Below are 14778 nucleotides of genomic sequence, written 5' to 3' on the forward strand. Positions count from 1 at the left end.
TATCTCCTTTTAGTTATATTACTCATTAAAAATCATGAAATGATATGTGCGCTTTCAAAATTATTTTGTGGATTTTAATTACATGTTTATTAAGGAAAAATTTCATTTCATAGGTTTCTAAGTAAGTCATCTGTAATCTAACATTATCAAATAATGAACAATCAGCTAATTGATAAGTTTTTCTTTTTGTTAGGAAAACAACAAACATCAACCTGCATTGCATTATAAAGATTCGTTACATCTATATTATAACTATATTTATGTTTCAATCCACTGATTTCAATAGCTTGTAATTCAAAAAAAGATAATGGTAATTTATGATGTTTTAATCTTTCTTCTTCTAATTCAAGTTCGCAATTGTACTCGTATTTACCAAAAGGCACTCTAATTTCCATATTCTCAATAACGATTTTTCTTTTGTTTGGTAATGTATCTTTTGTTTTGACACCAGCTTCATTTTGGTCTCATCTAAGAACAACATTTCAGCTAGAACTAAAATTATAACTAATAGTTAAATCTCCTTCTCATATGACGTCTTTAAAGCCTTAAGAAAACAACAAATATTCCTTGTAGATTAAGTACTTCATTTTCTTTACTTTTTATTTTAGGATTGTTAAGTATATGTCCATATTAATTTTATCAGAAAGAGATGAAATTAAATTTATTAAAACTGATAGTCAAATGTAATTTCCGTATTTTAGAGTATAAAACCTTAATAATTTTGCAAAATAATTATCTATTAGTTTTCTTTTTACATTTTCCTTCATATAAAAAAATCTCATACATCAGATTGAACGATTTGAAAATTCATATACAATTGAGCATGGTTAGGAAGAACCCAACCATTGCCAATATTTATATTAATTTCTAAATCTTTATAAGAATATTTAAATTACTTTTACCTTTCTCTTTCACTGGATAAGAATAAAAATGATAGTTTTCAATTTTGTTCATTTATTAAGTTCAAGATGTATTAAATAATTACATTATGACATCAATTTTAGATAGATAACTATTATGGGCATTACCAAAACAGGCCATTTAACAAAAGCTTTGTTATCAAGGCTTTTTATAACTTTTTTGGCAAGATGTGCCTCTGGATATTTAGTTTTTGTCGTTATTTTTCATAAAAATTTCCTTCTTTTACATCAAAATTTCTCAATTTGAATGTGACTGGATTAAAATAAACAACTCTGTTGAAAACTTCTGTTGCCCAATTAGTTGCATAGCCTTCTTCAAATATTTCTTATGATGTAATTATTGTCACTTTGTTTCCTATATTATACTTAGGATAAGTATCTTCAAAATTTGTTGTATAAACAGTTTGCGATCAATTATTTTATTTTCTTTGTTTAGATCTTTTGCCACTATTTTTATTGCCAGATGAATTGTATCATCCTATTCTTTTATTAATTTAGAAACTAAATAAATCCATTTATAAATTCCCTGTAAGTTACATTTTTCCACATTTTTCTTTTAATGTTCTATTAAATCTTTCAACAACAGATGACTTTAATTTTGTAAAAGGTCAATAATGATTAATTATATATTTTTAATTATTTCTTGAAAATCTATATCGTAACATTCTTTACCATTATATGTGGTAAATTTCATGTAAATGTATGTACACACAACGGAGTTAACAGAGGCGCCAGCTTATAAAAAATATTGGTGTGGCCCATACTGGGTGTTTTGCTCCAGGAAATTTTCTAAATTTTAGATGAAGAATAGTGCGTTTTAAAGTTTTTTTAAGCATTTTAGAGGCATATGATCAACATTAGAGCCCCAAAAACTGGACTCGTGATAACTTGACACTCCGGGAAACTTGACAAGCCTGACACATTTTTTGACTTTGGAAAAAGAAGCAAAACATAAACACATGGTATTTTCGTAAAAACCTAATTTAATTTAGAGTGATAATCATTCTTATAGACTATTACAGAGCAGTGAATATAGACCTCTGAAAAGATTGAAATTATATTTAAATAAATCCTAAACTATCGTTGAAAGATATAATATTGTTGTTGCACAGTAATAGCACTTTGATTAATAAGTGAAATAGGTAATTTAACCTTATTTTGAATAAGGCAAAGATTCATAAATAAAAAGAATATCTCAAAGCTAATGCTTTAATACAGTTAATAAAGTTAATAGAGTATGTCTAATACTTTCAGTCAAAAGTATCTAAATAGCAAGTTTTAATTGGGTCTTAAACCCTAAAAATATTTAAGTATTTGAAAATAACTAATACAGTACTATAGTAATATAGTTATACAGTAGTAAACTAGTAGTAATATTTCGAACCTGAAAATTTAACATTGTGTATGTATTTAATTCTCTATTTTATATAGATTTTTAATGTTGCTCTAAATGCCATTATTAGCGTGTCTCTAGAAAGGTGCAAATGTCGACCATCTGACTGGATTACTGAATAATAAGTCGTTGATGACTGGTCAGCTATCCAATTCATCCAAATCATCTCAGTGGGTATGAAGAACAGCCAAGTTGTTCAATTTCTTCTGTCCCATTGTTTATCAGAGATATGACTTCAGACACCTAGGGGCGCTGAATGACCATTCTGCTGTTGCTGTTGTGATTAGAACTACTTGGGGAAGGTTAATGCACTTCACTACTTCATGTAACATTTCTCCAATTGCAGGCGCGTGTGTAATGTACTTTCTTACATCACACATGTTTTTAAGACCATTTGTTTTTTTACTAGCGATATTGGCTAACATATTCGTGTCTCTCAATAACTAGGTTATTTTTGAAAAACTCAGTTGATTTTCCTAAATTTGCTTCACCTCTATTTACTAAAAGCAAGCACTCGTGTTCAACTGCAATGACCTGTGTGAGTTCAGTTGAAGCAAACCGCACAGTAATCCAAGACTGCACCATTTCACAAACTTCAATGTAAATAGCTTTGTAGTATTCTTTGAGTGTTTTGAAAGTGTCTGGTGAGCTGGCTTCCTTGTTTTCATACTACTTTGGTATACGATTCTGAGGAATTGAAGGATCATCAACTTGTGAAGGTTTTCCCAAAAGTGTTCAGAACTATCACACCTTCCATTCAATATACAAATCAACCCTCATATATTTTTTTCCAGATCAGCAACACTTAGATGAGGGCACTGAATTTTTTCATTGACATTCTCTACTGGGTTCACTGCATGGCCATAAAGATGTAAAAAAGGAATAAATTATGAAGTAAGTTTTGAACTGTAACATTGATGCAAGGTAGCCTGCAAATTTGTAACCTGCCTCTGTTTTGTCTTATGCAGAAATATGTTTAAAAATACTCTTGGAATTCTTCAAAGTTTTCCAATATTCTCAAGATACTAGAAGCTCGCATAGTCCATAGAGTCGGGGAAAGGGGTCGTAGACCAACTTGGTCATTGGCGCTGTCACAGCGTATACTTTTGAAAAGTCCCATCCTTTTTTGGATTCCTTTGCGATGTTTATTAATGCCGAAACTTACTATTCACGCGACTTCACTATCAGAAAAGCCATCCATTGTTATACCTTTAAAAGTACATTATAGGTAAGGCTTATTTACAAAATCATCTGCATAAAGATATACAAGGGGAATTCAAAAAGTAAAGACACATTTTTGAAAAGCTGTACTTATTGTTACGATAGAAAACTGAAACATGCGTTATTTTTCTATGTAACGTCCCTGGACTTCAATGCAGTTTTCCCGATGTTTTATGAGTTTCTTTTATTTAATCAGAAAATATGTTTTTCGGTTGCATCTGTAACCAATTTTGCACCGCAGCAATGACGTCCTCATCACTTTCAAATCTTCTTCCCTGTAGTGTTTCCGTTAAGGGTCCAAACATGTGAAAATCGCTTGGAGCCAGGTCTGAACTGTATGGTGGATGTTCCAGCACCTAGAATCTCAATTCCTTAATTGCGTCGGCTGTCCATTTGGCAGAATGTGGGCGAGCATGTTTTAGTTTCGTACGCAACACATAACATCCACCATACTATACAGACCTGGCTCTAAAGCCTCATTTACGCTGGGGCGACGTCTTGCAACATTGTGGCATGCTACGGAAATCTGGCGTGAGTCATCTTGTAGCATGCTACAACAGGCAACATCTTGCGGCATATGTTGCATGCGGCAGGTTAATTTATACCAAACCAACGTAATTTGTGCCACATGTGTGTCGGTCTTGCAGTATAATGGATGATAAAGTGATAGTAGCGGCGGCCGACTTGGTACTTGCACATGCAGCTAACAAAGGAAATGAAAACCAAAGGAAAAGAAAACGATGGTGGAAGAGAAGAGTATTTAAAGAAGGTCCACGAAGTAGTATCCTAGCAACTAGAAGCAGACGATTGTGCATTATTTAGTAATTTTACCAGAATGTCGACTGAAGACTTCAATTACTTACTGCAGTTAACTACACCTCTTATTGTAAAGAAAGATAACAACTTCCAAGCCAGTATTTCACCAAGAATTGGATGGGCCATCACATTACGATTTTTAGCCACTGGCGATTCATACAAGTCAGTAGTGCACTTATTTAAAGTATCTTATTCTGCTATTTCCCTCATAGTGCCAGAAGTATGTGAAGCTATTTTATTGGTGTTGAAGAATTACATAAAGGTAAGCACGCAACATTCAATACTGATTTCATTTAAGTAATGTTTTACTGGCATTTTTAAGCAAATTAAAATGGATATTAAAGAACTATTAAAAAAACTTATTTCTAAAATCTAATTAATTCGAGCTCTTCTTTTTCTGTTTGAACAAATTCGTCACAATTATTATTGTCCACATATACAATTTCACAGCTAGGTTTTGCAACCAATGTTTCGATGCTCGGAGTTTGCTGTTCATACTCCCTCAAGGCCGCTTTAAAAAGAACATTTGAAAATATGTGCTTGATATATTTGGGAGGTACATGTTCTTCAAGAGCTACATCGCTGTCATCTTTTGATACTGTGTCCTCTGTGTCATCAGTCTGAAAAAATAGGGAAAGTGATGAGTATGTTTTACTTTTCAGATTCTAAAGGATACTGAAGAATGGCAGAAGGTAGCAAGAAATTTCGAAGTGAAGTGGAATTTCCCTCACTGCATACGAGCCATATATGGCAAACATGGGCAAATTATGTGTCCTCCGAATACTGGAAGTGAATACATCAACTACAAAAAACATTCAGCATTGTCCTTATGGCAATTGTAGATGCAAATTACTGCTTTCAATATATACATGTTGGATTTCACAGGGACAGAAAGAGAGGGGAGGAGGAGATTGACTTAGAGGGGGAGAGAAATTGACCTTAGTGAAGGGGTGAGTGCCGGAGGGGGTAGGAGGTGATAGAGGAGACAAGCAGATGGACAGAGAGAAGGGCAGGAACAGATGGGGAGTGGAAAAAGGAGATGGGCATAAGGGGAAGGTAGAGACACCCGGCAATGCTGAGTTTATTTACCTCATCTATAAAATTAATAAATCTTCATAAGTTGTTAATTAACAAGTCTGTAAATGATTCATGTAATATACGATACTCAAACTATACTAAAATATGAGATGAATAGCCGGCCGAAGTGGCCGTGCGGTTAAAGGCGCTGCAGTCCGGAACCGCAAGACCGCTACGGTTGCAGGTTCGAATCCTGCCTCGGGCATGGATGTTTGTGATGTCCTTAGGTTAGTTAGGTTTAACTAGTTCTAAGTTCTAGGGGACTAATGACCTCAGCAGTTGAGTCCCATAGTGCTCAGAGCCATTTTTTATGAGATGAATAAAATGTAAAATTAAAATTTTTGTGTTGTTTTGTGCTTAATTTTAACACTCTGAAGTTATAAGTGAATGTTAATTTGTTCAATCATCGTGTTATGACAAAGCCACAGCAAAGTGTGGCCGGTTTAGCTAGTACTACACTATATAACTGTCATTTTTACTTACAGAGTTTAGTTGAAGAGACGAGATGATTGAGACTGCTCCTGAAGATTCGAGGGTTTGCCTGTTGATTTGTCAAGTTCGCTATGGTGCTGAGACTTGATCCACCTTGCTGCAAATTTTTCTGCATCAAAGCAATGCAGTGGAGGTCCATTTATTGAAATGAAAAGTAGATTTGAAAGTGTCGGAATCTGTAAGTGATTCCTCTGATCAGTGAGTGTTAAATTCATGGCACTAAATCCCTGTTCACATTCAGCAGTAGCTATAGGTATAACTTTGATTGCTTTCAAAAGTTCCTTCACAGAATTGGGCATGTGTTGAGGATTTTCTTTATAGATTCGAAAATCTTTAACTAGTGACGCACATATGCTTTCACGTAATTTAAAATCCACCTTATTACATAAGAGAGGAATTGACACGTCACCATAAAACACACGTTCATAATCATCTGAAGGCCATGTATCTGAATTTAATACGGCTACATCCGAAAAGAAATCCAGGTCCTCAAAGCGGTTTTTTATTTTGTCTACCAAAGACTGAAAAAATTTCTTCCGATATGTCTGAAATCAGTTATATTCATCACAAGATGGTTCTTTAATTAATAGCCCTTTGAATCTGTGCTTTTCCTCCAACTCTTGTACTATCATCCTAATTCGTGGTGAGTCACTTGTTTTCAGTGTTTCAAGAGTTCTTATAGCCACATCAATTTCCTTTTTTGCTTTAAGGACTGAAGAATTTCTGTTCTGCATAAAGAATGGTAATACTTGCAAAACGTCTAGGGCCTCATAAAGCATAACTAATTCGATTACAAGCAACCACTTTGTGAGATGTTTTAGTAAACCTTCAACTTTAGATCCCTCCTGAGTTGATCGGAAACCATCACGTCTCAGTTTTTCAAAAAGATGGACAAGATAACTGTGACTTTCAAGAAGAGTTCGAACAGCATTAAATGAGGAAGCAACCCAACGTACGCGAAAAATACGGCCTAGTTTTAATAGCTGCGAGGATAATTCTTGTGAAACACTTTGTGGTAGTCTCTGATTTTTGGGACTTCGAGAAAACACAGAATATAGGGAATCTAAAAAAAACTGTATATTGTATACATCTGCTACATCATTCATAACATCGAGGACAGCTAATTCCATTTTGTGGTTCATATAATGAACGACAGTTAAATCCTTATGTAAATGACTATGCAGTAGAGCGGCTACGTCTTGTAAGGTGCAAGCATTGTTGAGGCACCATCTGTTCCGATACCTACAAGGTGGTTGTTTAGTACATCATTTGTAATGCCATACTTTTCAAGAGCTGCTAACAGTGTGCTGAAAACGCATTCTCCTGTCCCACTTTCTAATTCAACAATGTCAAAAAAATAATTGCAAGCAACTCTCTCAAAGGTCAAACGTAAATACATTATTAAACAAGTTTTATTGGAAACCGTTGTACTCTCGTCCATAATGATACTAAAGTTTCAGCCGATTGTACAAGGAAGTGAGCAAGATTCTTTTTCATTTCTTCTCCTACAAACATAATGATATTTCGGCATGCATGATCAGAATGAAGCATATTACCGACTGATAAACCATTAAGCTTTCGTAGTTCGATTACTGCAGGATACGATTTGAATGATAATTTCTGTTCAGCTGTTACATATGCAGATCTGAACAACGATGCAGTTGCGATTACTTGTTCTTGATGCTGCTTTCCCCACAACTTTCCACTTTCACTCACGCATTTTTCTATACTTTTATTTTATTTTATACTCATGATTTCTACGCACTTCATGTGTGATTTGCACTTTGCATGATCCCCGATTTTATCATTTAGTTTTTTGGCGTTATTAGCAGAAACACCAGCTAAAAACGCGTTATCGATACGCACATTTTCACTGCTTCACGAACTTGTGAACACACTGTGCATTTTACTAAGTTTTTGTCATTTACAGACAGCCACGGCTTAGTCTTTTGCCAGTTTTGAAAACGAGATAAGGCAACACAATTCACTACTATAATCTCTAGAGTACTGTTACTCCCATTCCTACCTTGAGACGTGTCACAGTTTTCAGTCACTGGAGATTCAGTCTCTTCCCCTGTATTAGTACCATCATAACTCTTTTAGCACCACTGTTAGTATCCTGACTGTCAGAGTTTGTACACGTATCAGGTATTGCACTGCTCTTAAGAAAATCAGAAATTTTGCTTTGTTTGAATGACATCCTGAAATTCCGTGGATCTTACAGGCCCGGGGACGCACTCAACTCACAAATGAAGCTACTGAAGCAGGAACGTGTGACGATCGCCGTGTGTTTGGCGGACACGAGACAACGAACGAACGGCATCAATTAATTTGGATTATGCGATGCTGGGGAGCTTGTGTTAAGCTCCTGTCACGTGGTTCACGGCTAGCGAAGTGAGACTCTCCGATCCCGTCTGGTAGGTACCGCTGTTCACTTCGCACTACTTTGTGCTTTCGTCCAAGGCGCGTTAGTCCGCGCCATACCGTTGCCAACACGTGGCCTAGCGGTAAATGTTCGCACAGGTACCGGGCCGGTCACGACCCTGTGTCACGGCCCAGGGTGGGAATCTTAGCCCCCAGCTCACCCGACTCTAAGGTACGACTGCTGCAGTATGACTGCCACACTACTTCCCTTGCAAGCTCGCAACTAAACGGATGACGCTCCTTAGACGAAAGCAACAATGACAACATGAGAATGATGATTTGGTTCTAAATGTTTTGAAAAGCGTAACTACCACATAACACTTTTTCAAAATTAATAAGAAAACATATCAATAGTTAGACTGTATTAAATACTTTCAGTGTTTGGCTCCACAAATTTAAATTATATGTAAAATTTTACTCCAGTGCATGGGAAATAAACATCCCAGGTTGGGATGCATAAACTAAAACCAGTGGAGGGGATGGTCTGATGCAGAGGGGGGGGGGGTGAATCCCCCCCATCCCCCCTGCAATTTGCACACTGAATAGGAAAATATTAGGTCTTCTTGATTGAAGCCAATACCTTTCTGAACACAGACTTTCCTAGTAGATCAATGATCTCGTTTTGAATATCGTGGAATGTCCATTTATACCCTGAACGCCCTAACCAATCGTTAAACTCAGACATGTCATTCTTTCGGAATTGCAACAATTGAAAAGAATTTGAGTTTACTCCTTTGTGCCCTGTAATTGTTAGTCCTTGGCGGCACAGAAATTACATGGTAGTAAAAATTGTCTTGAGAGCTAAACGGCTTTTCTTCATATCACTATCTAACTGTTCATTCAATTGGGAGGCCACACTTCGGTTAGTGATAGAATTTAGTTTCAGAACACCTTCTTTATGCATAAACATATTTTCATGAAGAAAGAATTTTTCCAAAGCCTTTTTCCAGTTAGAAAACCCTACATAAGTAAATGTATCTTCTTTTTTTTTGAAGAAAATTGTAATAGATTTTTAGCATCTGACTCTTTGCAGGTTCTATAAAAAACTTTTTAGGGAAATGCTTCATATTCTGGCAATGTATATTTGAGCAACCAAGACTTCTGAAATGATCTTCCGTTGCCGGAATGTCCAGGTTTCGGCTGTGAACGATTCTCGCCTGAAGAAGCAGTTGATGACACAATAATTGTTGGAGGCTGACTTGCAGTATCATCACCTTCCAAGCGTCTTTTTGGTAGCAAATTTATCCATTGCAAACTTAATTCTCAATACACTAAGAGAGTAAAGTAAACGAATAAAATGTAATCATACAAAATAGTCCACTAGACACTGAAGTTGGATCACTAGACATTTCTGCAGCATGCACTGAATGAAACTATCCGTACTGAATGACTGCAACAGCAGGGTGGGCTTTATATAGCTGCAGTGTCATAATGTCTCGAAGCGTCAAGGTGATGTGAGGTGGAGGGTTCCAGGCACTTCTGCTCCAGTCCTTTTGATGATGACACAGCTGCAGTACTGGCCCGCCGGCGCCAACCTTTACCCAAAAGTTTGCGCACCGGCACAAATTCTAAGTGTGCCCGCAGCACCGTAACACTAACATGATTCACACCATTTTTTTTCAGTTAACCTGCTTACTACTGAAATAATTATTTGTTGTAACTCATTACTGAATGTATTTTACAAGTTAACTATCATCAAACAAAAAAAAAACTCCAACATAAATTTGTGATTCTACAAAGTGTGATATAACTATTAATTTTCTTAAATTATTGGGAGGGGGGGCAGCTCCACCACCCTCAAAAGAATTTTTGATGGAGCTCAGGCCCCATGGAGTCAGCACCTGTGGGAGTTAATGAGGATTCAGACCACTACCTTGTAATTGTGAAACTAAGAGTCCAAATATCTAACACAAGGAAAGTTAAAGGAACATCTCAGAGAAAAGTATACACTCCTAGTGTAAGTAATACCCTGGATCAGGAATGGAGTTCTAGCAATGACACAGGCATTAAAACAGCAGAAGGAGTGCCAGGAGAAGAATTAAAACAACCAAGGAATCCCTGGTGTGATGCAGACTGTAAGAGGATGAGTCATGAGAAAAAGTTGGCTTGTAGGAAAATGCTTCAGAAATCGTTTATGCATTTAGCGGTAAGAAATGACCAAGATAGAAGGAAAGAAGAGAAGAAACTGCATTGGAAGAAGAAAAGGAAAGAGGAAAGGAAGCAGATTTTAGAATTGGAGAGAAATGGAAAAAAGAAATGATGTCAGGAAATTCTATCAGAAAATTAAAAGTGAAAGAAGAACATTTAAGCCATGTATCAATATATGTACAAATAAAAATGGGTAATTATCAACTGATAACCAAGAGATATTAGAACATTAGGCAGACTATTTTAGCGAACTAGGAAAGTAAATTGTGAACCAGATATTTACTCTCCAGCAAACAAAAGAAAAGACCAACGAATTTAATGTTGATGTGCACCATCTTTTCACTGGTTTCAAATCTGCGTATGACACAATAAATCAGGCTAAATTTTATGAGGCAATGAGGGAATTTTGGGTGCCTGAGAAGTTGGTGCGTTTGACAGAGGTTACCCTAAGTCACCCCCAGTGCTCCAGTATACTGTGTGAATGTAGTTTAGGCTATCCCCCCTGTTCCCCACATGAACTGTGCTAAGACAAGAGGATGGGATTTTCCATCTACTCTTCAATTTGGCAGTCGAAAATTGGTCTGTGAATTGGGTATACAGACAGAAGGTACTATCAACTCTGAGTCTGTACAGCTGTTGGGATATGCAGATGATTAGGATGTAATGGGTAGAACATTCAGAGATCTACAAAGTGCCTTCTCATCCCTAAAACTGTGGGCAGAGAACATGGGTCTGAAAATTAATGATGGAAAGACCAAGCAAATGTATGAAGGTACAAATTGACCGTTACAGCCCACAGTAACCCTTGATGGGATGACTTTTGAGCAAGTGGAATGTTTCATTTATTTGAGCTCTAAGACAGAAGCAAATGGCACCACTTCGACTGAAATTGTGGCCTGCATAAGAACTTCTAATTAAAGTTATTTTACAATGCTGCAACATTTTAAATCCAAGTTCATACCATGAGAGACTATGTCCCAACTCTATAAAACGCTGATCCACCCATTACTTACATATGGTTCAGAAACATGGACGATTACAGAGCAAATTTGTGTAGATTGATATGAACTGTACATGTATTATGACTAGATGTGACAGATCCAGCAGGGAAACCATGCTGCAGTAAACCTGGAGGAAGACTGAGGCTCAGATGGAGTGACGAGGTTGGAGAAGACGCTGCCAGAGATGGTTGCCATAACTGAAGGGCTACAGCGAAGTCCATAGAGGAATGGCGGAAAATTACGAAGTAGGCCAAGTCACATCCTGGGATTTAGTGCCAGTGGAAGAAGAAATTTCTTGGAGGACTTTGCTTTAAAACTGTTTCAAAAGTTTTTGAAATATTTTTACTGTGTTTACCTTTAATTTGAATAGCCCATTCATATTTCGAAAATAACATCTATTATAGATAATAAACATTTATATCATTTATTTGCTTTTGGAATTAGTTTATAATTTACTGGAATTATTTGGACTAAGTGCACCTGACATAAATTGTCTAAACTAAAAGAAATAACATTTCTCCTTTTAAAATTTTTTCTAATTCATTTATGTAATTCATTAATAACTTCTCCCGAATATTATGCTCCAAACCACTGCCTTCAAATTCTTTAAAATAATTTACTGTTTTATAGTATTACAAGTTGAACAAACTCCTTCAGTTCTTTGTATTCCAACTTTGTTGTTGTTGTATTTGGATGATTTGTTTCAGTAAATTTATAACATTTTAGACATCAAATATGGTTGTTAAAAATGTGGTAAAGCTAATTAAGTTATATAAGATTAAATATCAACATTTAAAATTACTTTCACAACTACTGGAACGCTTATAACTTTATCTTTTAATTTTACTGTTAGAAAATTTGATTTATACACATTTTTAATCCTTGGTTTTAATTAGCTAATTCATAAAGTTTACCAAACACACTGAATGAAAAGTCAAAATCATTAAAAGATGAAATTTTTTTACATGTCCTTCAATAACAACTTTACAAAGGGTAAGCACAGTCAAAAAATGTGTGTTTCTTGTTCATTTCCAGTTACAAATAAAAGGTCGAATATTTGAATATCATAGATATTATTTTTTAATGCATTAAATTCCACTAATGCTTAATAAAGTGTTGAAGTGATTTTATTAATTCTTTTTATCTTAATCTTCAATAGCACCATCGCCAATTCTATTTCTTCAATTAAATTTGGTTAATCTATTTTTAATTCTTTATATATATATATATATATATATATATATATATATATATATATATATATATATAACGTAGTTAATGCTTTCTGACTTGACATTTGTAGCAAGATTTTTTAATTGTAATTATAAATAATGTCTGGAAACAGCATCACAACCACTAATCGCATCACTCAGTTCTACTAATCTCTTATTTTTTCATATACTGTAAATCTAACACATATAAAACATATTCGTTAACTCAATGTGAAATTGATTAAATTTTCGATTTTTAAATTTAATTTTTCTTTCCTTTTATGTAATTCATGTTTAATAATTTTTGTATTAATTTTTTATTCCGTTTGTATTTTCTGTTTTATGAACTTTTCTAATTTTAAAACTCTTGTTTATTATTCTAAAGCTTAGGTATTAATTGTTGTAAAATTTTTGATTCTAATTATCGATTTATTGCCATATTAATTCCCATTCCAAGACTTTTCTAATGCATCATATATTATTTTTATTTATTTCCAAAAATGCCCATTTATCTTGAAATTTATAATCATCTGATAATAGTTACAAAACAAATAGACATGAATGACAACAAGTAAATTAATCAAAATTTTGTATTCTATTAATATTATATCATAAACAAATTTTCCCAAATAATTATTTCTTTTGATATATTCCCAACAAATTAGTAAATATATACTTAAAATTATTTGTTTTATTATAACAAATCCAATGAATAGCACCATTAACAAAATATCAAAAGTAACTATACCACATCCAAGTGTATTTGGTTTATTAGGTTATTCATCAATCAGAAAAATGGCTCTAAAATGTTTAATTTTTAATTCCTCAGCAAGAATTCCTATGTCATTATTTGATAGTGGTTTACTTACATTATTATTACAACTTCATGAATTTTTTCGATCCAGTTCCCTTTCTTCCATGGCAAAATAATGTTTTTTCAGGCCTTTATCTTGTACTTTTATTTTATTTTTTTGTTTGCTACTGTACTGGTTAATGTACTAATAGCAGATAAATATAGCAACACACTTAATAATGATAGTAAAATCCACCTTCACTTTTTGTTAATCTGGAAACTGTTTTTTCTTTTTTATAAGATGCTCAATAGTGTTCTTCGCAATTAGAAGATTTAAGATTAAAAAATAATGCAGATATCTTTTTTTCTTTTGTACATTACTTAAAATATTGCCAATACTATATAACTGTCCATCCGTAAGCTTTATTTTAAAGGCTTTAGGTTCAGATTTACCTCGGAGTACAATAGTAGATAATGTAATAGACCTACTAAGGAGACTGCCTACACTACGCTTGTCCTAAGCAGGTAGGACTGATGGATTACATCGAAAAAGTTCAAATAAAGGCAGCACGTTTTGTATTATCACAAAATATGGGAGTGAGTGTCACAGAATTGATACAGGATTTGGGCTGGAAATCATTGACAGAAAGACATTTTTCGTTGCGATGGATTCTTATCATAAAATTCCAGTCACCAACTTTCTCCTCAGAATGCGAAAATATTTTGTGGTCTCCGACCTATACTGGGCGGAACGATCACCACGATAAAATAAGGTAATTCAGAGCACGTACGGAATGATATAGGTGTTTTTTTCTTTCCGTGCACTATACGAAATTGGAATAATAGAGAATTATGGAGGTGGTTCGATGAACCCTCTGCCAGACACTTAAATGTGATTTGCAGAGTATCTATGTAGATGTAGATATAACCAGTTGCAAAATTATTCTGATTAAAAATATTATAAACACATTTAAAATATATATTACATATTTAATTTTTCACATTTAGCTTAAAATTATATAGAATTTTGAATAAAAATTTATAAAGCCATTTTAGTGAGACTCATTTTACAAAATTTTGATGAAAAATTAATAAGAACCATATTTTTCGATTAATAATGTATTTTGATATAAAATTTATAAAAATTTTGTATTGAATACAATTAAAAGATACATAATCCTCAACCATTTTCATCAATGTCCATTCCTTTTTCACTCTTTTACGTAGAAAATAAACAACTAAAAAGTTCTAATCTGTTTAAAAAATTAGTTCGCTTTAATTA

This window comes from Schistocerca nitens, chromosome 3 (assembly GCF_023898315.1).
Source record: "Schistocerca nitens isolate TAMUIC-IGC-003100 chromosome 3, iqSchNite1.1, whole genome shotgun sequence".
Lineage (NCBI taxonomy): Eukaryota > Metazoa > Arthropoda > Insecta > Orthoptera > Acrididae > Schistocerca > Schistocerca nitens.